The 24,242-nt window shown below is 48.7% G+C and overlaps 1 long non-coding RNA gene across 1 annotated transcript in view; it reads left to right on the forward strand.

Moving 5' to 3' along the window:
* The window catches only part of LOC149350949 (uncharacterized), a 48,937-nt gene that overhangs the window by 18,513 nt on the left and 6,182 nt on the right, over window positions 1-24,242 (forward strand). Inside the window, exon 2 of the long non-coding RNA XR_016289476.1 lies at window positions 24,013-24,223. This is a non-coding gene — a long non-coding RNA (uncharacterized LOC149350949). The remainder of the gene's footprint in view (window positions 1-24,012; window positions 24,224-24,242) is intronic.

Genomic DNA, 24,242 nt, shown 5'->3' on the forward strand with positions numbered 1-24,242 from the left:
GGCATAATGCTTGACGCTTCAGCTATTCGAGGTCTGTTAGAAAAGTATCCGACCTTTTGCCGAAGAAAAAAAACTGGCGTGACTGGAGCGTTGGAAACCTAATCACCTTCAAAGTAGTCTTTTTGGGACTCCACATACTTCTCCCAGCGGTGCTGCCATTGTTAGAAGTATTCCGAAAAGGCCCCTTTCGGAATGGAGTTGAGCTCAGCTGTCGTTGCAGCCTTAATGACCTCTCTTGTCTGAAATTGCGCTCCTTTCAATGGCCTCTTGATTTTGGGAAACAGCCAGAAGTCACGGGAGGCCATATCAGGAGCGTAAGGAGTCTGTTGAACTACAGCAGTCTAGTTTTTCACGAAAAAAGTCTGAATTTAGTGCGAGGAATGTGCAGGACCATTGTCGTGATGGATGCGCCAATTTTCTGTTGACCTTAACTTCGGCCTCTTGCGCCGCACAGCACCACGCAGGCGACGGAGGACATCCGTGTAGTATTCTTTTGGTCAATGTTTAACCTGTGGAGTGCGTACGCGTGGTGTGCCACACATAGAGAGTAAAAAAAAGCAGTCAGCATCACTCTGACATTGCTGCGCACTTGGCGGGCCTTCTTTGGTCTTGGTGACGTGGAATGCTGCCATTGTGACGACTGGCATTTGGTTTCCGGGTCGTACCTGTACACCCAAGACTCATCACCAGCGATTATGGTGTTGATGAAGTCGGGGTCACTGTTTGTGGAATCCAGCATATCCTGTGAGACTTCAACAAGAAGCTGCTTTTGCTCCACCGTGAGCAGCTTCTGCACGAATTTCGCCGCATCTCTCTCCATGGCCAAATCTTCGGTGATAATGGAATGTGCAGAAAAATAGGTGATGTCCACCTCTTCCGCAATTTCTCGGATAGTCACACGATGGTCCCGCATCACCACAGCGTTCACTTCGGCAATGACCTGGTCATTTCGGCATGTTGATGGCCGACCGGAGCGTGTCTCTCTCTGCACCGATGTGCGGCCGTCTTTAAACCAATTGTACCACTTCTTAATCTGTGTGCTGCTCATAGCATTGTCACCGAAAGCAGTCTGAATATTCCGAATGGTTTCCACTTCGCTGTCGCCTAGTTTCTGGCAAAATTTGATGCAGTAGCGCTGCTTCTGTCGCTCCGCCATTTTCTTTGCAATAAAAAACCGACGAGAGCACTGCGCACTGCCTCCCTCAAAAGCTGCGTCCCAGCGACTGACGCTATCGGCAGGCGGGAAAAAATTTGTGCATGCGCATGAAGGTTCGAGGTAGGCTGGTGGAAGCGTGCTTGTTTCAAATCCATCAGGTGTTCGTAAAAAAAAAATAAAGTCGGATACTTTTCTAACAGAGCTCGTATACTGTCACCTAGCGAGATTCAGCATGGTGTGACAAGTAATCGAATCAGGAAAGAGGCACTTATGAACTGCATTTATTACCAGGCAGGATGGCGCATCATGTATGTAGCATTGCAGCGCTAGCAGTCACTTGCATAATATACTCGGGCTTAGAGCCTGCTGAACGCCGCTCCTCGTAATTATCGTGTGGTCTCATTTTTCCCTATGTCACGTTAGTCTGTTTCCTCGCCAAACAGTTTAATGCTATGGAAAACCAGGCACAAGTGTTCGCGACCTTTGCAGCCCCGCATAAATAAATAAGTCAATCGATTTTAAAAACTGCGCCAGGGACAGCGGGGGAATGAAGCCTCCCGCTGTCCTCCTCACGTCTGGGCAGATGCGTGTTGCGCTGAATGTGGCTGGACGAGGCCTCCTCCTTCGTCCAAGGCAGTGGACCTTTGAAATTTATGAAGGCTCTTTAGGGGCGTCCACGGACACCCGGTGACATATACAGCCTGGTTTCGTGCAATGCGCGATAAGGCTGGCATTGTATCCTGCACAAGACGGATCTCGCGCAGCTGTGGCCGATGGATTTGTTTTGACAACAATATTCGAACGGAGCCTGTAAACAATGTCGTACGCCGTATGTGGCAATGCGACGGGCTCGTAAGAATGAAAATGGCGCCCGTCTTTTATATCTCACGCGCGGTTAGCGACTATCATCTGGAAGGAAGCGAGACGACGCATATTGACCCATGCTCTTCAGATCCGACGCCGTTAAGATGGCTTCAGGTTCCTGCAACGAGACAGAAAGAGACACAACGATAAAGAAAATAACCTGAGTGAACGAAAGTAAAAAAGATGACGACTTAGTAACACCCTAGCCGATCACTGACTCGGCTAGCAATGCGGAAATATCAATGCAAAAAGAAACACACACAAAAAACAAATGCATTGTCAGAAGCACGCTGACACGTAGACAGACGATTTTGAAGGGCGTTTGGTAATGCGTAGTGATCTGGAAATGAGGTACAAAGTTGCGAAAATGAAGCGGCACACGTTTATTCAACGTAAAAAGCAGCGGAGCGCAGGGCGCTATTATTCAGACTGGATGGAGTTAGTTGTCAGTGCGGCTGTGTGAGCAAGGTTCAAATTAATCCACGGCGCCGCTGCGTCAGGCAGCGTTGCGTAAGCGTAATGCGACGTGAAAAACGACGTCGCCAAGTTACGCGCCTCGTATTCTTGTTTTCCTTTTCAATGCGGCCCTTTTGTCGTAAAGTCGACACTCATTGCCACATTACCACTTGACACTTATATTTCCAAGAAAAAAAAAAAGAACAGCTAACGGTAGGCTCGTGCGACTCCAGTTAAGTGCACCTTACTGGCATGGTATATTTCCGCCATTTCTTGCAGTGCTGTGCCGCATTTCCATTCCACTTTCACACTTTAAAGAAATGGTACAGTCTGTAATTTCAGAATGATTTCGATGAACTGCTTTTGATGCGTAAAAAGCCCATTGCAGAAGCGAACAATACAAAGCACTGCATATGTGGGGGGCCGAAAATGGTTCACCGTTTCGTCTTCAGATCTGAGTTTGAATTTTATTTCTATGTTTCGTGCATGAGAAGATAGGAGAAACAGCTGCATTTATGCAGCCTGGCTGGATCCCATTCCCTTTACACGGGCACAGCACCAGCACATACTTTATATAGAAAGGCAACTAGCATCAAGGAAAAGCAATAAACGCATCTTTCTCTGCAATCAAATAAAAACAAAAGTCCACAATCCTTCAGATGCGCATTCAGTATCAAATGCATGCCATACATTATCAACAGAGCACGACAGAATAAATCACTGGTAAAGCCACCATGGTTGGGCATGTCAATATTTTTACAAATGTGTACAAAAAGACTAGCATTACAAAAATAACTGCTTCAGTTGGCTTGATGACAACTCCGCTATATGATTTCCACTTTCCTTGAACAAATTCTGCGTTTCAGAAATAGTTGTTCCAGAGTCCTTCAACAGCGCTGTGGCTGTACACAACATTTCCGCATCGTAAGTAGTCTGTAGATCAAGCACAAACCAGAATTCCGGCTCCCATTTTTGATAATAACGACTATTTGCTCTCAATATGCCAAGTGTCATAGTAAGTTTATTTCTTGTTTTTGATGGCTTCGAATGTTTTACGTAGGCAATACTTGTATACATCAGGTAATGCTAACGAAGCAATTTTTTACGCAAAAAGTTAGTTATAATTTGAAAGACTTCCAGAAATGATTTTAATCAGCATACTTTGAAGTTTTGTTAGCTTGGAATTCTTAGTTTTCGTAGTTGCTTCCCACACTAAAAAGCAGTATTCTATATGGGAAAGAAAAAGTTAATAATTGATAACACGTCTAGTATTTATAGGAAATAATTGCAGGTAGCGATACATGAGGCCTGCTATGCGTGCCTATTTAGTTACGACATGATCAACAGGCGTGTCCCACAGCATAATTTTCGGGAAAAATACACCAGGAATTTTGATCATGCTCAGTATTTAAATGGGTCAACTAAAGCCCACTTGTTACTCTTTCGCTGGAAAATTACGGCCGTAGTTTTTTTCAGTACTAATGAAGAATGCGTTGCCAGAAACGCCGCATTGGAGTTTCTGTGGTACGTAATTTCCACTCCGAAATCGTTTCTCGTTGTCCTCATTACTACTTAAAAAAACTGGTATCATCTGCGTAGATTACAAATTTTACGAAGCGGTCCAGGTTGACAATATCATTTATGAATATATTAAAGAGGTAAGGGACTAAAATGCTTCACTGCGGTGCTCCCAAGAAATTAGGTTTAATACAGGGGAAGCAAGTATTTAAAGCTGCACACTGTTTTCGGTGACCAACGTATGAGTGAATAACATTGTAATCAGTGCCACGTATGCCATAAACATTTAGCTCTTCAAGCAGTAAACATTCGGTCGAGAGTCAACGGCTTTTCTGAAGTCGACGAAAATTTCTAGTACTTTGCGTTTTTGCTGGATACCTTTCAGGATACACTCTTTCTGACCAAGGAGGGCAAGTTCAGTGTAGCGTTGTTTCCGGAAACAACAATGTGACTTTGTAACCAAGTTGCATTTATCTGTGAATCGTACTAGATCTGAAAGAAGTACTTTTGCGAGGATTTTAGAAAATATTGGCAAAACTGATATTGGCCTGTAATTATTTACGTTATTTATATCACCGTCCTTACATAAAACACACATTTTGCTATTTGCGATACCTCATGGAAGCAACCATCTATAAAACAGAGATTGATAACGCAAGTGAGTGGCTGTTTGGTGATATCAGCCACAAATTTTAACAGGCGCACCTCGATGTCAATAAAATCACAGGATGCAGTGTTTTTTTTTTGACGTCATAACTGACAAAACGACTTCTGCTTCAATAACTGGGTGTATGCTCACATTACTAATCACAATTTAGTAACTGAGTTATTAATAGTGTTTGATGACCGGACTAGCGAGTTGATTTGTTTTTCACCTAACAGTAGTGCTGTTGGACGATTTTGTATATAAGTTGTTACAGTAGCTATTTCTGGCACGTTGAAGTTCTTTGTTTAGACGATGACGGAAATATATGGGGAGTTGGTCATTGGGTCACTAGCAGTCGCTCCAGTTTCGGTGTCATGATTACTAACGTTAGCAACACATAAGTCTGTTAAGGTTGATGGGTTTACGGTCACTGCTTGGCAGGTTTATAACCCTAATTAGGCCAGAACTCTCGAACAACCATGCTATTTCTCGAACGGTGTTGTTCTTAACCGGCGCATCAAGATTAAAATCACCACCGCAAACAATTTTTAGTTTATGAATGCTAATGCTGTGAAAAGTGAAACCCCCAGGTGAAGCACAACACCCAGTATCTGAACACCCAATGTGCGTTGTCGCCGACAGCAGAGTAGAAAATTATTTTTTTTTTATTGTCATGACTTTACTGTTCTTTCTTTGTTTTCATTAGGATTCCAGGTGTTATTCCTGTGTCCATCACGCAATGTCGTTCGGAGTGCAGCATGTTACAAATAAACAAAATAACGGGAAGAAATCTGTGCTTATAATATAATTCATTATTGTCGAATACAACACAAGAATGAAGCGATAGATGCCCCTAGAAAAAGGACCTCCAGCCATTGGCGTGGACCGATTTTCAGGACCCCGTGGTTGATCCAATTAAGCCGTGGTTAATCCACTTTAATCTGCCACCCCGTGTGATGTTGCGCTAGCAGGTCCATGGCGATTAATCACAACGTCATGAGAATCGGTTAACGCCATTGGCTGGAGGGCCTCTTTTAAGGAGAGGCATCTGCCGCTTTGTTCTTGAGTTGTTATATCCGGCTATAACGCAGAACATGCGCGCGAAGCCACAGTGAACCTTTTTGTAGAGGTATAGTTTTTAACTTTCCTTTTTCATCATCGCCGCTGAGTGAATCCGCCTACTCTACGCGTTAAGGATGCGTCTCCTGCTGTAAAAGCGAGCGGCACAAAGACCAAAGTGAAAAAAATAGAACAACTTCGCTGCAATTTATTTATTCTCAAGAATTCTCCACGAAGTGATTAAAATAGCAACAATAATTGATTAAAAAATTGAAGGGCGCTTACGTAATGCGACAAAATTTTCAAGGTTAGTCGTGTGTGTAAACGGAAAATGGAATAGAGTATGTAGCAAGAGAATGCGTTCGGATAACACGTGCGACCCGAACTACAAAGTATGTATTTTTCTACATCGTCATCTGTTATAGCCAGCCACTAACTTCGAGATCTCATAGTCGCTGTCCACCTAAAATGACGCCATCGCTTACATGACCAGTTGGCTTCGTGATCCGGTGGGCATTGGTCATATAAGCGATGACAGTTGGTCACGTCACCTTGCTGTGTGATAAAGCCCGTGAGTCGCGTGACCGGACGGCCATGTAAACGATGGCAGTGTGTCATGTGACCTCGCTATCTGATGACGTCATTTCAGGCGAACGCCGTCTACGAGGTCTCATAGTGGCTGGCTGTAACAGCTGACTGTGTAGAAAAATACGTACTATAGGCCTCCTCTTTACTGCAGCGAGGAAAGACGGCAGCCGTCCACAGTGGCCGCCTCGCGCCTCGCCAATTCTCGCAGAAGACGGACAGAGACCTACAGCTTCACAAAGCTCCACTTGCGCAAGTGCGCATTGTGATTTACCGCAACTTTTCTTTTGCTGGCTCTCATGAATAGGATATCGCCTCGTTCTTCGTCGAGATTAACCTGCGCCCTTGCGCCGGCCGGTAACGCAGAGCCCTTACGCAAGAAAATTGTCGCGAATTAGACCCTCGACGGTCGAACATTTGCTGACTGAACGTTGCTAAGCGTCGGCGGCTCGTTCAGGAAAAAAGGACTATGATAAATGCTCGGGTACAATATATATATATATATATATATATATATATATATATATATATATATATATATATATATATATATATATATATATATATATATATATATATATATATATATATATATATATATATATATATATATATATTGTATTCATTTCATTTTTACGCAGACTATTGGAGCACGAACATAGAGTGAGAGCTGCGGTGCAGGCACGCAGCAGGAGGAGGTTGCGACAGTCGCGTGTCTCAAAAACTGCTGCTTTTTTTTTTCTTTTCCGCTCCCCTTGTTCTGAACACTTCGCCTCGGCTTCACCTGCAAGCTGCACTACTGCGGCGTACGGCCTTTTTATCTCGACGGGTTAGTTTCACCGCCGTTTTTTTTTTTTCGCAAGTTTCCATTTGGCTACGGTGTACAATGGGCGTCAACCAAATTAGTGTCACCCCACGCAGCGGCTGTGCAGTCGTGCCACGTCCTTGTTTTTAGCGCTGTTGCCTTCACTTCACATAATGCTCTAACTAGCCGCCGAAATGCCCAATTGTAAGCAAGTAGGGGTGTGCGAATATCAAATTCTTCGAATACGAATCGAATACGAATACTTGGTTCCGAATATCGAATCGAATATCGAATAATCAAGGACAGACGCATTTAACCACTACAAAACATTTATTTGAGCACCCGAGAACATCACAGTTCAACTATCAATGATTAAATGAACACAAAAGGTGTGTGTATCAAAGTCTCCAACATTATTATTACAAGAGTGGAAATATCAGAGAAAATGGCTAGTACACAACATTGATTAAGGCTTGCTTGCCATAAGCACAAAAGCGCGTTGCTGGGATGAACATAAAAGGTTGTTGTGAAGGAAAACCGGCTGCTCCACATGGTCAGGCAGAAGTTGTTCCCTTCTAGCTGAAACGACTTCTCGAGCCACAGAAAATCCCCTCTCACTTGGCACTGAACTGACACGTATTGCGAGGTACTTCGTGCACAGCTCTAACTATACCAGCTTCGCAGGTATAGCCACAAAGAAGCTCACCAGCGCAGTCAGCTACGGCAAGGCCCAACGTTACGCATTGCTCTGGGCGCCGCCGTGTTGTTGTTTCTGTCGATATGACTTGCGGACCGAAATGAACGGCGGTGCTCACATAGAATATTCGGCAATATACGAATATTCGCGCCTGATCGAATATTCGAGACGACACGAATACTTGGATTTCGAATCGAATTCGAATACTAAAAATATAATATTCGAATTATATTCGAAACTTTCGAATATTCGCACACCCCTATAAGCAAGTCATACCCTCGCCCCCGGTTGACGTGCGCTGGTGGGCGTGGCTGCATGCGCTTCTCTGCTCCTCAGTTTGGGTACGGCTCCTGACAGCGTGCCCTTTATTCCTTCCTTTGTAGCTCCAACGCGAATGGCGAAATCTAAACATTTGATTGGTTATCAGCAATGGGGAGCCACAAACATGAACATAAATGAGGAACCGAAATGTAATAAATAAAGATTTAAGGATCAGATTTTACTTAACTAAGCTGTTTTCTGGTGGCTACCACCAGCGACAATAATTAAAGAGGAAAAGGCTCTTTTAACTCGAAAAGCCTATTTTAAAAAATAACAGTCTTACGTTAAACGCCCAGTACACGTTGTCGCCGAGTTCAAAGGAGGTAACGAATTCTTTTTTTTTTTTGCATTGTTCTCACTTTACTGGCTGTTTTTGCTTTCTTCGGCTTCCGATTGTTATTCCTGCTTCCACCCTGCTTTTGTCGTTTGTAGTGAAACGTGCTACAAGTAAACAAGATAACAGAAAGGACTATCCGCCTTAAGGATACGACGCGATAGCGTTAATGAATTGATGCCCACGTGTGCGGAATTGACAATTTTCAACTTTACATTCGTAGGTCCCTGGCTGTCCTCACACCACTCCTTCAGCACTGGTGCAGCGGTTACTAAGCGATGCGCCACTGCCCTGCGGTGGCAGGCGCTGCCACCGGTGGGACTTGTGCGACCCCAGGTTGCTCATCGCGAGCAACCTCTCGCTATCAATCACTGATTTAACAGCCACATGTCATAGTGGTCACAGTCCGGTGGGCAGGTTGTGATTACACCACAAGGTTCGCACCGCGTCACGCGTGACCGGAGTCGCCATTTCCGCTTGCCCACACCATTACAATGCATTCATAAACGCTACAGCGCGCACAAGCAAAACACTAAGCGCCAGCAACACGAACATGTGGTGCAGGATCAATGAACAGTATTGTAGCACAGCGCCAGAACGATTTCTGTTAAAACTCGATTTCCACTATTCATTTGAAACCGCATTATTGAAATGCCACTCTGTCCCCAAAGACAGGTGCAACGTCAAAAAGAGACGTAGCGAGTTATTGTGAAATTCATTGTCCTTCGCGCAGGTTTTCTTTTCATGTCTTCAAAGTCAATCGGGGCGTCTGAATCTCGAGTTTCGCGCACATATGCATGTCACATTGTGCGTATGTGCAGGTGTCTCACTCTCATTGCGTCTCTACTCTCTGTGTGACGTGGCCGGGCCGTGTGTCGACGAATTGGCAGTAAGACTTGCCCGCGCACGCCGCCTTCCGTTTTCGCACGGAGCCAGAGCGCGTCCGGCCACAGAGGCCCAGCCCCGAGAGCACGCGTAAGCTTTGACGGCTTTGGCAGCCGTTAAACGAAGTACCAAACCGCTTTTGTGACGGCGCCAAACAACGCTACATGAGCACCAGGGGGCGCATTTTGCAACGATTGCCTCGCCGATTCATTCCTTTGCCTGTTTATCATCCGTTGTCGCCGCATATGACGTAAGGGCTGATAGCGATGTCATTCGCCTACTACGGTATTAAAGATGGAGCTGACCAATGGCAGATAGGCTAGACAATGAATTACCGCGAAATGGAGCGTTACAAAATACGACCCGTTGTTTCCCTTGTTTAGCAAGGAACGTAGAAGCAGGCGGTCTGGCCACCGATGCGTTTATCTCTGCGCCTGTTGCACCAAAATCATTCACGATGGCATGCACGAAGGCGCATGCACAGGTCAGGAGTCGCGTTTATTGTAAAGCTAAGGTTTAAATTTGCACTCCTCGATGCCGATAGGCTCTGTGATACAATGTCTTCAGATTTGAAACGCAACATAGAGGAAGCTTTCGCTATCGTATGCACTGCAGTCGTTATTTCTAGTGTCATACTGAGTCATTCTTGTTCGTTGTTGATTAGTGCTCATCCGAAAATTTGTTGTTGCAGAAAATTCTGCCACAAAATTTGCCAACCAGGTAAATTTCACTAAAATCATTAAGTCAACAATATTGACTATTATACACTAATGCAGGTATTGGAGCGGTCACGATCTTGACTAACGCATCCGTGACCTTTCCCTAATCCTAATTACGACAAATTTTTCTGAATTTGTGCGCCTATCGGAGATGGTAGATGTGAAAACCGTAAAATGACTGGCAGTGTAAGAGCTGATGCGGTCACAGTGCGAACTAAAAAACAATATCCATGTCATTCATTCACGTAGTCAAATAGGATTTACGCGAATCCGTGAATCGCTCTGCTGCTCAATAAGGTCATATTGCACGGGGAAATCGACGGCCCTCACTCCGGCGTCAACAATAGAATGTAGATTAAATGCTCCTCAGAAGCATGAAGTTCTATATTCTTGATCTTAGTGGCAATCTTACATCTTGATGTCGTTCATTGTTGCGTCTCAGTTATTGCTTTCTTTTAAAATTGACATATAAGCGGCGAACGACCCTGAAAGTTTCACCTGCACTTTCATTGCAACCAGCCGCAGTTGCTCCGGAATCCTCCACAAATCTACTAACAGTGCATCTTTCTCTTACCCTGTGCAAAAATTCTGCGTTAACCATGCGTATATATCACAGAAAGGGGATGTTCCAGAAAAAGATATGGGCCATAAAAAGGCAGTTCTGCTGTTGTAAAAGTTCACAGGCAAAGGTGGCACTCGGGGTAAAAGAATTGGATCAGCTCTAGATTACCTGATTACGATATGATGTCTTCATCATAGTTGCGTTAAGAGAGAAAAGGAAACTGTCAAACAGACAACTACTCCTCTCCTCCACCAAACACTATAGGACCTTCAGTAAAAGTGCAGGCTGCAGAAAAACGGCAGTCTCAGTCGCGTCATTGTACTCGTGCCCGGGGTCACTGACGCCCCCTCTCGAGTATGGATGCCCCCGCGAAAGGGCAGGCGTGCGGCTCCATCGGAGAGCGGCCATTCGCCCCTGCACTGTCGCGATGGGGGAGGGGGCAAGGCTACCCCGCGCAGCCGCTCGCGCACGCCGAGCGGAAGGAAGCTCTGAAAATATCGCGTGATTTCTTGCGATGGCCGAGATTCGGCCGGGCCCTTTACTAATGGCCGCGCGCGGACAGAAGGCGTCCCTGACAGGTACCCCTCTTCCTAGACGACAGGACACAAGAGGGGCACGGCTTCTGCCACCACCTGCTTCCGTCGCTTTAATGGCGGCGTTCCGTGCATCGAAATTGGGAGCAGAGCTAGGGGTCTTCCGCACGAGCATGCTTCGCGACGGTGTGGCCACTGATCTGCCCGGCCTCGGGGCTGTTCTTCGAAGCGCTCTTGTGAAACAGCGTTTCGTTGACCTTCGTCCACGCCTTTGGGCTGCCGGTGCCTCCGGGTCCTTCTCTGGCGCACCGCGCGCGCGCCCCACTCGGGACCGATGGCGACTCGCGCCCAGTTTGGCCCCGCGGAAGCAGGCTGCTCTCCGAGCCGCCTTTCAGTGGAGCCGAAAGCGAAAGATCTCACTTTTGAAGTGACCTCCCCGTCTTTTACGCGCCGTGCGTATTTCCAAGCATCGTAACCGGATAGAATCCCGTGTATACAAAAATCTTGTTTGTGGTCTCTCACAGTTTCACTTGTCATTCATTATACGAGACATTTAGTCATGAAGCAAGTTTACGTCTCGGCACAAGTAGCTACGTTCTCTTTAGTGGGCCGTCGAGAGCAGCTGCTTTAGACGTAAAAGCTTTCTTGCATGTTCCGTTTTGCTGCTCTCTTTGCTGCCAAAAGCTGCACTCGTGGCCGAATTTCTGAGCCCATATCCGCCGAATGTCTCAGAAATTTTTCGCATGCACACCTCTACATTTATATGGGCTGTGGGCACGGTACAGCAGTGGTCCACGACGAAGCGTTCTTTCAGTATAACGCCATGCTTTATGCGTGTGGTCTGAATTGGATTGTCGCAATAGCATCACACCAGGACTGACAAATGAATATTGGGACCAGGAGTGAATTATCGCAATTTCCCACAAACTCTAACATGACTGCGCTTAAGCGCAAGCACTCTTTAACCGAGAAAGAGAGAATAAAAAGGTTAGAAAAAGTCAAGAAGCAAATCGTGCGCCGAAAGCATTGGCCGTTTGTTCCCCTTTGCTACCTCTTCGCGCAGGTGGCGACAATATTGCAGCAGTCACGCAACTCGGCAAGGGTCGCCGACGCGACCCAGTGGGCGGCAGCCCCTGGCAACAGCTTCCGCGTCGGAAACGCGACGCTCGTCTTTCAGCTCGGGCACCATCTTGGAATACACCGGGCGACGCTCTGAACCGTAGATACTTCAGTGCTTGTCAGAAAATACGCCGTCCTGATGTACAAACGCGTAGCATATGTGCGCCAAATATTTGCGGAAGTCAAACGCCTGTTTCGAGGCCGGATGAGAAAGGTCACTACCTATCTGCATTCGCTTGCACCCACTTACGGCGACAGCGGTCGATCAGGCCATTTGTCAGTTTCAGAAGGCGATGCGCAGTAGTCGAAAAGCAGGAAGACAGATGATCTGTCTGCTCGCCGACGGAACGAAAACCATGTAGGCCTTTTGTAAACAGCATTCAACATTTCAAATGCGAAGGACACGTACAGCGTGCATATATAAGGAAATGTCTCCACACTGTGCTTACACCATTCCGAAACATGGAACGCGGTAACCACGTTCAATGCGTCCCCGCCTTCATGGCCTATGACCTTTACAGGGCAGCTCCCTCTCCTGAAGAGAAGATTGCCGACCATCTCCGAGTGCAATTGGCTGCGTTTGCGCCCATTACATCCGTAATGGGTTCTAAAGTGATTTGTGGATCGGGTTAAGGAGTTACTCGGTGAACACCATATTCGGAGGATGGGGTATAACAACGCATCACCTCCACCAACCCATAGCAAGTGTTATTAATAAGTCAACCCGCGGCTCTGAAAGCACTGAGGTAACTCTTTCGCTACACCCACCGCGTACGACATCAGATGCTCACCAGAAGAGAAGGGCCTACAAGTTCTCTCCTCCACCATTCTATTTTTGCTCTTGCGCATACACTCGGCCTTGAGTCTACATACGAAGGATTATCAAAAAGTTTTGCAACTCGGCTATAACCAAACACCTGAGAGTGATCTTTCTTGTATTCTTTGTTTAGGTCATCTCTTTATAGTCACCCAAGCTCTCAGTATCATGCTTTCCATTTCCTCCCTTCGTATGCATCAGTCAGTTAAACATGGCGTCCTCCCTCGATTTCATATTTGAGTACCGGAGCGTGATAAAATTTCTGTGCAAAGGAGGAAGTTGCGCCAAAGGAATTCACAGCAGAATGGGGAATGTGTATGGCAGGGAGTGACCTTTATATGCTCCAGTAACTCGCTTCTTCAGGAAGATTAAACGTGGCCGTGTGGACGCGCAAGACGACCTAAGGTTAGGGCGGCCGAGCACTTCAACCCATTTGGATCCTATAACTTCAGCTGACAGCCTTATGATGAAGAATCGCCGAATTCAGGCGTCCGAAGTCGCCGCAGAATTTATCATATCGTATGGCACTGCTTTCACAATCGCACATGACGTTTTGGGTATACCTCGAAGGGCTCGGCACGATGGACGGCACGGAACCACTCTACGCAAGGGAGCTTTCCCGCCTCAATGAAAGCGACCCAGTTGATTTTCTCGCCCGCTATAAATGTTAGTGGGGGTGAGGTGTGGCTGTACCAGTGAGGCCCAGAAACAAAACGGAAGTCTATGCAAAGGAGGCATTCGGGGTCCCCCAAAAATTCGAGTCCCAAAGCTCGGGGAGGAAAGTGATGGTGAAAATTTTAAAGCTAGGTGATGGGGATCCTGCTAATTTATTACCTGGCAAACAGCAGGACAAAAACAGCTGAATATTGTGCCAATGTCCGAAGTCTGCTAGAGGCCATCGCGGAAAAACGAGGAGGATTGGTGACAAGAGGCGCCTGCCTCTATCACGAAAGGCCCGGTTCACAAATCGCGTGTTACCCAGGCTGCCATCCAAGAGTGTTCTTTCGAAGCACTCGACCACCCACTTTACAGTCACGATCTGGGCCCTAGTAATTAATGGAGCATTAAGGGAACAAGGTTCGATGAATTGAACGTACTTCAAACTATCACGGAGGAGTGGCTGCGACCAGGAACAATGTTTTGCTTTTTTTTTTGTTTGCGAGGTATCAAAAACCTTCCGGGAAAATGGGAGAAATGCATCAGTCTGAGGGGGGTCTATTTTCAAAAATATATATTGTTTAAAGCCTGGTGCGAGTTTCAAAACTTTTTGATCACCCCTCGCATCTAGCAAGCAATGCAAAACGCGGTCTCATGACCGCCGTTGACTAGAAATGTTTGACGCAGGTCAGGTACATTGAAATAGGGTGCATTAGGCTACTACGTTTTGAAAAAGTTGGTCAAAATATGCAACCACTACAAAAATACCGGCGTCTAAAAACACGAAGAAGTGCGCAAGCATTATTATTATTATTATTTTTTTTTTGTAATAAGCTGATCACGTTGGCTGAGCCTGTTAGGTAACACAAACTCGTAATATACCTGGAGGCAGATAGCCCCGTCAAGAAACGCTTCACGCTTGCGACGAAAAGGGCTTGGTGTACCCCCGACTCATTGATTCGTTTCCGGATCGAGGCGCATAAAATGATTCAAAGACTCTGTGACGGACGCGTTGACTTCGGCGCATCAGAGGGTCGTCCCCTGAAGAGAATCGCGACGCCAACTTGTGCCGCACCTGTTCACGTGGCCCCGGACGCGCCGGGAGCACGGGCGTGGCCATGGGGCTGCGCGAGCCGCGGTTGTCGGCGCGTGCTGTCGTCGCTGGTCCGCGGCGTTCGGGTCCGACCTTGGCGCGAAGCCGCGGCCGCGCACAGCACAGTGCTACGCGCGCCGATGCTGCGCACCGGCTCGCGCACCATTGGAGCTGCTGACTTAATGGCGGATTTCCTGCGGCTCCGGCTCGGCTCTGGGACGCGGAAATAATTCCTCCGTTCGCTGGCGGCCGCTACAACGTTCGGGCCTGCACAAGACCGAGCTGCCAACCGGCCGGCTCCGGTTCCGACGTGCGCGGGAACCTTGCGGCGCCCGGCAAACATGGCGCCAAGCGAAGGATGCCCGCTGCCGGATGCGTGTGCGGCACCGACTGAGTCTTCGCGCACGGCCATGTTACGCGCGAACTAATGGCGACGGCCCCGGGAGCTGCCATGCACCTGGGCCTCAGGTGTATGAACAACTGGTAGTAAGAAAGCCACCAGTGGGAGGGAGAGTGCGTACTTGGTCATCTATGGAACGTTCAGAAACCCTGGGAAAGTGTTCACTGAACGAGTCCCTCGAGGTAAATTACAAACTCTGTTCAAGTCGTGTACAAGGGCCTGCAAAGCAAAATGCAGAAGCAAAAATGTGCTTCGAGACATCTGAAAGATAGAACTGATGTTTTTTTTTTCTCCGCCGGTAGTCAAAGATCACCTATGTCATCCCTCGTGGCATTCAGCCATGGGGACATTCATAGCGGCCGCTTTAAACTATTTCTCCATGATAGGACACATAGCTACCCATTTGATGGATTCCATTCAAATAGAATTATTTATTTAATTGCCTTAAATTTCCTGGCACTGGCAACCAAGGCGTTGGGCTGTAAATAGATGTTACGACCAACGAAGAATTGGGCGACAGTTCTCGAGCTTTTATCTCTCGCCGACACTAATTTAATAAGCGCAGACTTGATTAATCTTTTATTCCAACGTCCCTTTGATGCTTTTGCAAAAAACCGGCTGTTCTCAGAGATTTACTTCAAAGTGAGCGCGTCGGCTTCTCGAATCTAGTGCGCTTTTTTTCATTTCCTCTTTTGTGTCTCACGCTTGTGCTTTACCCACCGGCATGTCTAGCAAACCTTTGATATGAAAAATGGGCCCGCTTTTTGTGGTGTCACAAGTTCGGCGTGGCGCCGACAACTGACGTGCTGCATGAGAACACCGGAAGATAGATTCACTAACCACAAGAAGTAATTTGACCAAAGCACAGTGCGCAGATGGAACTTTCGCTTTTTTGACGTGTCCTTATGGCCTAGTCCAACTTTTTGAAAGGTTTGGCTGCTAGGGACACCGCCTGAGAGCATTTGTTTGCCGTTCTACATTCGACCGCGTGCTTCAAAAGCAGCAGTTGTTTAGCCCCTATGCCTTGCGAAGAAGCGCGCAAAGCCCCGACCTCTCCATCTTTCCCTCATTAAAATTCCTTTTTCTCTTTCTCTCGCGCGAAGCCCGAGTATGCGGTGATTGTTGGGTCATTAATTCCTATCGCTGGCGATGTTTCAGCGGACCCTAGATTGCAGTTGCCCAGCTGATCTAGACCACCGTGCGAGTATCTTCGTAGAGGATCATTCCACAGGCTACTTTTGATAACCTCTTATATTCTAGCTTGGACGTTATTTCAACAAACACATGATAATTTTAATTTTTTCGCACCTTCGTCTAATGCAAGTGCGGTCAGCCTCATATCTACACCCGTGCCCTTGGGGACAGCGGATGAGCGCCAAGGGCCGTGCGCATATCCAGTAGAACGACGTAAAGGCGCATAGCAACGCGTGGGCGCTCTAACGTGGCGGTGGAATCGTTGCTCGAGGTCGTCGTTCGAGCATTTCGTTCCACGAGTGCCTTCAGATCCGAGGCGGACGTTTTCAGCCATCGCTCCTCAGAAACGCACTCTCCATAGCCGACAGTCGAATCTACGGAGTCGGAGTCATCGCCATAAAGTCGCAGACTTCCTTCTCCGCACAAGCGGTGGCGTTTTGCGGAGAAGCCTGTGAACACGAGGCAGAAGCGCCCGATATATATGCTACTTGACTGCTTACTCGACGGTACACGGCTGCAGCTGTGTTGTCAAGTAGTCTAAGGTGGCTGTTGTTAAGGGAACAGAAATAACCGAAAAGAAAATACCAAAAAAGCTGGTAGGTGCACAAATTTCGCACAATCAAAAAAGCATTGTGGCTGTTCTTGCGGCGTCCGCCCATGCTCAGTGTCTGTTCTTCCTTTCTTTCTGCCCACGAGGGAAGCTGCGTCCTAGATTCAGAACACACTCTACTGAACAGTTGAGTGGCTAACCAGTGGGCCAAAGGCAAAGCAACACGCTTTGGCATCGGGAGGTGCCCGGTTCGGAACCCATCGATGAATGCTCACCTGCCGAACTGGGCACCAACCCCCGGTCTGGCGCACAGCTCCTTCCAGAGCCGCGTGCTTGGGAGAAGTTTCTGCGGTTTGCTCACACAGACTGGCTGGCACCTTCTCCTGACGTTTCTCGAATCTCCGATGAAGCAGTAGTGCACCAGGCTAAAGAACTTTACCCACCAGAAAAGCCGATAGCTTTCTTGGCGTACGGCGATTCGAATTCAGTTCATTTCCGCCCGTGTAGGAGATGGATGCTCTGCCTTTATAATTGATCGCTACACTATGGAGTTCAATGAAACGCAGTGGCTACAAAGCCAGCGCGAACACCGTTCCATATTCCCAGGAGCATAAGTGCGGAGTTTGATTTGTGTGGCGTGTTTTAAGCATGAAATGCTTTTAGCTCCCGTTGTCGGCAGTGTGGTGACGTCACGCCGAGACCGAGAGCCAACATCCGGGCACTGAATTCCGCATATCCGGGAGCTGGAACGAGGGCATCCGGGCATCGTACGAGATTTAACGAGACTCTCTAAGCTCTCCTACAGGACCGGAATACAAGCGCAGGTAGCATCGCGCCGAACGGGTGGTGGCGTTCCTCCCTTCCTGTACGGTGCGGTTCGGGTGTCCACCGAGATGACAGAATTACTGCACAATTTCCTTTCCTCAAAAAGCGTTGCGTTCAAAGGGCAAGGCATCGCGCCGAACGAATGGTGGCGTTCCGTGGGGTGCCTGGCAGCGCTACAACACGCTGTCGCGTTCCACTCCTAAAGGCGAAGCTTAAGCGTCATTAATTAGCAGTTAAGTCATTAATGAGTAATTAGTCAATAATTAGTAATTTGTCATTACTTCGTCATCAATTATGTGTGACGTAATCCCGTGGTGATGTCACCAGTGTCACATAGGCAAAGTGGTGCGGAAAACGCGTTCGCCTCTACGCACTTTAGACAGTTTCGAACGCGCTGCATATACATTCTTGTCAGGCCTGCGTCTCGTCGTGTCCGCGTACGCTTCTGCATGGTCCTGCATTTCAATGCCGCCACCGTCACAGCTGCTTAAGCCGAGCAATGGAGCCTGATGAAAGCAGAGGTAGGAAGCGTCTTGCGGAAAGCGATCGCTTTGCGAGTGATATGCCACAGCAGAACACTGGTCAAGATTTTGACTAGTACCATCTACAACCAATGTGTTATGCCCGTAAACATTTCATGCTTACTCTACTCTCGGTTACGGGAGAGGCAGAGATTTTCGTTGGATGTGGACAGCGATATTGGAATTGGTTGTCTACGGGGGAGGCAGCCTCCCTCTAGATTTCACCCCCGTGTATAGTGTACAGCAGTGCCGTGTACTTGCGGCTGTTACCGGCTAGCAGCTGTTACCAGCTCCTAATTCAGCCGAGCATATGATGTAGCAAACCGTTACTTAGAGAATTTTCGATGTTTCTCTTTCTGTCTCGCTCTCTACTGCATGTCTGTTGTTACACTGCATTTCATAAAAAGTTCGGAACTGCAGGCAACGGCCTGCAAGATGATCATGAGCCGGAGCTCCGCCTACCCGCGACCGCCGAGATTGAGACGATAGCGGATGAGAGACAGGGGTCAAAATATATCAGCGGTATCGGCCAAATGCATGGCGCAAGAATTACTTTGCGCAGCGAAACAAGGTCGGATCGGACCATTTTCGCGCCGCGTCGTGATTCCCGGTTCAGCGAGCCACTCCAATTAACACCTTTAAGTTGCCCGAAAAAAAAAAAAAGCGCCTCGCTGCCGCTGGCCAGATCCGCCGGCTGCGTAGCGAGTATGCCACTCGGGCCACGAAGCAGCGTAATAATAAGGCGCCTCGGGGGCAGCGCCGGATTCATTAAGCTTTCGCCTCCATCCATTCCCGCGCTTGCTCGAACCGTGACAACGCACATCTTGCATAATCGAATTTCCGAGGGCCTTTTATTTTCCTCCGCTACCAGCGAAACGGAACCCAAAAAGCGCGGTTTTTGGGAGAGCGATAACATCGCTCGGCCACCGGAGAGTCACGCACTGCTTGCCCGCCGTGGTGCTGCGCGCGCAGCCACCTGTCGGCCGCCGGCAGAGCCGAGCGAGGCCCCGGCCGCCTCGGTGGACGCCGATTGGCCGCGCGTGCGGAGCGGAACGGCGGACCCGTGAGCGACGCCGGATTCGCGCCTCTCCGATGCTGTGCACGCTCTGCGAAGAAATCACTGGCGTCTATGAGACAGGATCAGAGAGATGGGACTCTGTCCTTCAGTACCGATGAAATAGCGCGAGAAAAGTTCATTTAAACGTCCTAAAATTTGCAACTGCATCTAATGCCTATTTGCGCCAGTCAAGCTGTAGTCATTTCAAGAAATGTGCCATAACCTGGAACGATCGAAGATCTTTTGGCCAAAGAGGCCGGTTCGCAGTTAATGGAGATAGTTTGTGCCCACGTGTAACCAACTGCACTTAACTATGCTCGGTACAATAAAGGAGTGACCGTCGCATACTACACCCATGCTTAGCTCATTGCGAATCGTTCGTTTTACGCGCGATTGTGGTGGCGCTACCTCCGCCTGCATGAAGTATGATCATGTTTGTTTTCTGAGGTTCCTGCCGGACGTCCAAGGATACCAGCTGACGTCCACATTAGGCAGAAGCGCATTCAGTGCAGCAGTAGCTGGCAGAAGAAATCGAATACGTTAAGTGAGGACCGAACGGTTTATGTATTTTAGGATAAGTGCCTACCAAGGCCTCTGAAGGCATCGCCTGGCCAATATTCGCATGACACGTCTCATAGCGTTCCGTAGCTCGTGCAGGTCCGCACGGGCCGCCAAAAATGTCCTGAGCACAGCTGAAAATTGCACTTCACTCGGGAGTCCTCTCTTTCTAATGGTGTTTTATAGAGGTTTCTTTAGACTGATAAACACAGGCCCAGACCGGTGGATCCTGGCGGCCACAGCCGTCAACCGACATTCGCAGCTGAAGCTCTTAACCAAAGGTAATTCACCAGCTTCTTCAAAAAAACACAGTCAACTAGTCGATGTGCATGCCTGACCCGGCATATCCCAAAAAAGCGAGCGCATATTATTTCATCCTTTGTTTTCTTCAAAAACAAACCATTTAATTCCAGAAGACCTTCGTCGCGGTGCCCCGTGGTGCAGTCACTCATGTCATTGCCCCGCAACCAGCACTCGCATGAGGCCTAGATAGTCTGACTGTGGCAAAAAGCAAAACATTAAAGTTTTGCCTGGGAACCTGCAGAAAGGAGGAGGGGACCAAGCGCTCTCAGCAGACCCGCTTCTTCCTTTCGCCTTCGTCTGTATCGCAGCGAGTTTTCACGGCTGCAGTCATAACTCCTAGTCATAACCACCGGGCGCACTCTGACCTCGTTCACTCCTGGTAAGCCGATCGCTCTGCGTGTCCTGGGAAACCGTTCTCGCGGGTGCGGCGGGTAACGGTTTGGTTCCCCGCGACGCTCATGCGGGAGCGAGGCGCTGTCGGCGCCTCGTTGGGTCAGGACGCGCGGAGGGCCTCCCCGGCCACCACATGTGTCCCGGCCGCGAACCGCAGTGGACGGCGGCACAGCTTGGGACCACCCCGTCGATGGGAAGCCGCCAGCTTCGCACCTCGTAAGCGGGGCTAATCGAATTGCCCGCCTCCTAGAGTACGTGATAACATCTCGGCGCCGGACTCGCGTTGTCTCCTCGGCCCATTGAAAAACTTCCGCTCCCGCGGCACCCATTCCTGGCCCCGGTTTAATTACCGCGCGGACGCGTCTTTTCAGCGAGGGGTGGCAGAGCGCACGACGGGCTCATCCGCCGGCGTGCGCCCACAGCAGATGGGTGTTGGTTAGATGGTTAATTAGCTGCTTACAGTCGGCCGCCACACGTGAGCGCTCTGCGGGGCGCGGGAGGAAAGCGAAAATAAAATAGAAGCCACCCTGGGCGCGCTTTTAGGTTCCGCTTTCAGACCCGCGTAGTAGCGCCCATCTCGCGCGGCCGCCGTTCGGTGTGAACTGGCGAGCGCCAGTTCGCATATGTGCGCAGGCCTCCTGCAAGCGGCGAGAAGAGGATGGCCATTTCCGGTTGGTAAGCGTGATTTGCCGCATATCTACTGCCACCCGTAGCCTCAGAGCAGTACCTGCAGTATCGAGAATTTTTTTCAATTCACTTCCTTAATGCGCTGTAGCCATGGTAACGTAACTAGGACGAAAAAAAAAAACAGACAGACAGACAGAGCGTAACCAACTAGGACCATTTGCAGCTTTTACTGCCTTTAATTTTTTTTTACTAATCTGGGCTTTTGAACTACTTTCTCGTCTCCCTTCAGTGACCTGTTATATAGCCTTTTGTTTATATCAGTACACATGCATCTGTTCCAGGTTCCGCTGTCAAGGCTGTGATCAAGAATGCGGTGATGATTAACTCCTTAATACTAGCTTTCACGTTTCGTTGGAGGGGGCATGTTTCCCCACAAATACCGATGATGCGGGAACTGTTAAGTCAAGGGCTTTCGGTAGCTAAAAAGCTATTGCAAGGAATAGAGGCGCCTGCACGGCTGACTACGCACGAAGCACCCTTATGACACTGTCCTTAAGATATTTTACTTTCCGTGAGAGTCACAAAGGAAGGGGCTCCAAGAAGAAGGGTGCAGAGAGCGTCAGCTTGTGTGTGGCCTGGTATGATTCCCCGAGTTGGATCCAACCTCCTCGTTTCCAGATGGGCCGCAAACGGTGAGTCGCCGCTACACCGTGCCGACACGCTGGCGCAGACTAATCTATGCGCCATATTACTACGCGCTTGGCGCACAAGGACGACCATCTCGGGGCTTTTGTCCTACCCGATTAGCGCCACTTGACGATGTGGCGTGCACTCTCCAACGCGTTCTCCTCCGCCCCGTGCTCCGGGAGGCGCCTGACGGCGACCGCCGAGAGTCATGGTCGCTCTTCCTGGATGGCGGCCCTAACGAAGATGCGCCCGAAAAAGCCGGGGGCCGATGAAAAACGCGCGGGGCCCCCGGTGGCGGTGAATAAAGGCCGCGCCTTGAGAGCAGCACCGCTTCGCTACCCGCCGCGTCTTCCGCCTCGAACGACGCTCGCGCCAAAGTGCTCTTGTTTCCAGGAAGGGGACGCATCGCTTCTTCTCTGGTGGCTGCGCCGAGCGGCTTTGGGTATTTTGCGCGGTTCCGGCATCGTTGTCTATCCTACGCCGCTCATTGCCGCACAGCCATCACTGCCGCCGTTGGGCCTTGCTTGTTTTTCGTTGCTCCTCGCGTTGGTTTCGAGAGAAGGAAAAGTATTTCGCCGAAACTCGCCCCCGCTGTATTCTTCTCCTCTGCGCAGCCCCCTTTCGCGGGGCCCCACCGCGGCCCACAGCAGCGTGCATCGGGCGCAACCGCACACGGCGCGCGCCGATCGCGGGACGCGCTGGCACGCGAGCGCTGGGCTGCGACCCGGGGCCAGGGGTGCTGGGACTCGAATTAAAAGCTAGGGCGCTTCCCGACCCCGGAGAGCAGAGTGAATCCAGCTTTCAGCGGCAAAACTCCTCCTGGGCAAAAGAAGGTAACAAGCTCGTGCACGTGCGAGCGTCTTTCTTCTACTGGCAGTCTCACAGGTTCTCCAATCGAATGCGCCGTTCGCGCCGCATTTAAGTGAACACGACGTGACTGCAGGGACCTGTACATCGGTATGGATGAACTGGAAACAGTTCCTTGCCCTCTTCCGAGGTCCGTGTTTTCTCATGTGTTATTATCTTTTCATTTATTAATATCCCAAATAAAGATATTGGTTTCGGACATATAGGGCGCATTCTTAATGACGCTTTTGATAGCTGCCCACTGACTTTTTGGGCCAAGTGCTGGTCATGCTGAACCTTTGAAGCTTTTCAAAGACTTATGATCTTCCTGATGCAATTGCATCGTTACCTAACCCTGCGTCATTCCGTGAACATGTGTTAAACTACATGCGTTATTTTGTACAACGTACAAGTGTTACCATATTAGCCTTATTTTTCTGTGTATATGTATGTATGCACCTGTAAGTATCGCGCTGTGTAGGTACGATGTAGTTTTATGTTAGTTCTTGTGAATTATGTTCTGTTTTGAAACTGATATGCCCAGTGTCTGCCTCTTGTTACTGAAATCCTTTTTGATATAGTAACCCCCCTTACACAATGACCGTTGGGTCCTGTGAGGTTCGATAAATAAATAAATCAGCATCTGCCTACGGTGTTCGCTGACAGAAACAGCCCAAACGACACGCTTACAGACTGACGTTCTGTTTCAAACTGAAGACCATTTGGCCCTTCATCATGCACTTGCACGTAACAGTTGCGCAAGCGAGGTTTCCTCGTAGCCCAGCGTAGTAAAAGTAATATGAATTGTGAATTATGTGACATTTGCATCGTCTAGCAGACGTACCCCCTCTCCTGCCGTTCATAAATTATTATTTTTACCAGTTACCGTTGTTTCTAGCTGTGTGCACTACTCGTCACAGTGTTTTAATACTGTAGCTGGCGAAGGCTGGCAGCGTTCGGGAAACTCATAATCGCTTTCACCTTTGGCCTTTGCCCATCTAGTGGTTACACTTTGGGCTGCATTGGCTTGCCTCGCCTCCAGCAGAGCAGCTCGTTAGGCAAAACACCCCGGAACTTTGTCTACCTTTCTTGGTACTAGAAATAATTTTAATTTTGATCATTGCTTCTCCACAGCAGCTTTATGATTATATCACCAGTGAAGGCTGCTGTTATTTGCAATAATTAAGCGAAACGAACATCCCATGTAACATTTATTTTATTTCAGGAATGCACATTCTGCGAGTGGATTGGCTGGCTTGCCTGCGCTCGACCTGCGCGGGGAACCATGGGCTGGGCTGTCAAATGTAATCAATTAACACCATCTTCTATACCGGGAAAAACTCGCTGCTGACGTTCTACTTTCACCTGGGCTCGCCAACTAAGGTCTCCCACGAGATGCGAGAACCTGCAGTAACCCCCGCCACAACGTGCCACACGTACGCCTGCTTTCGCCAG

This window comes from Amblyomma mixtum, chromosome 3 (assembly GCF_055824585.1).
Source record: "Amblyomma mixtum isolate Tamu chromosome 3, ASM5582458v1, whole genome shotgun sequence".
In the NCBI taxonomy this organism is placed as follows: Eukaryota; Metazoa; Arthropoda; class Arachnida; order Ixodida; family Ixodidae; genus Amblyomma; species Amblyomma mixtum.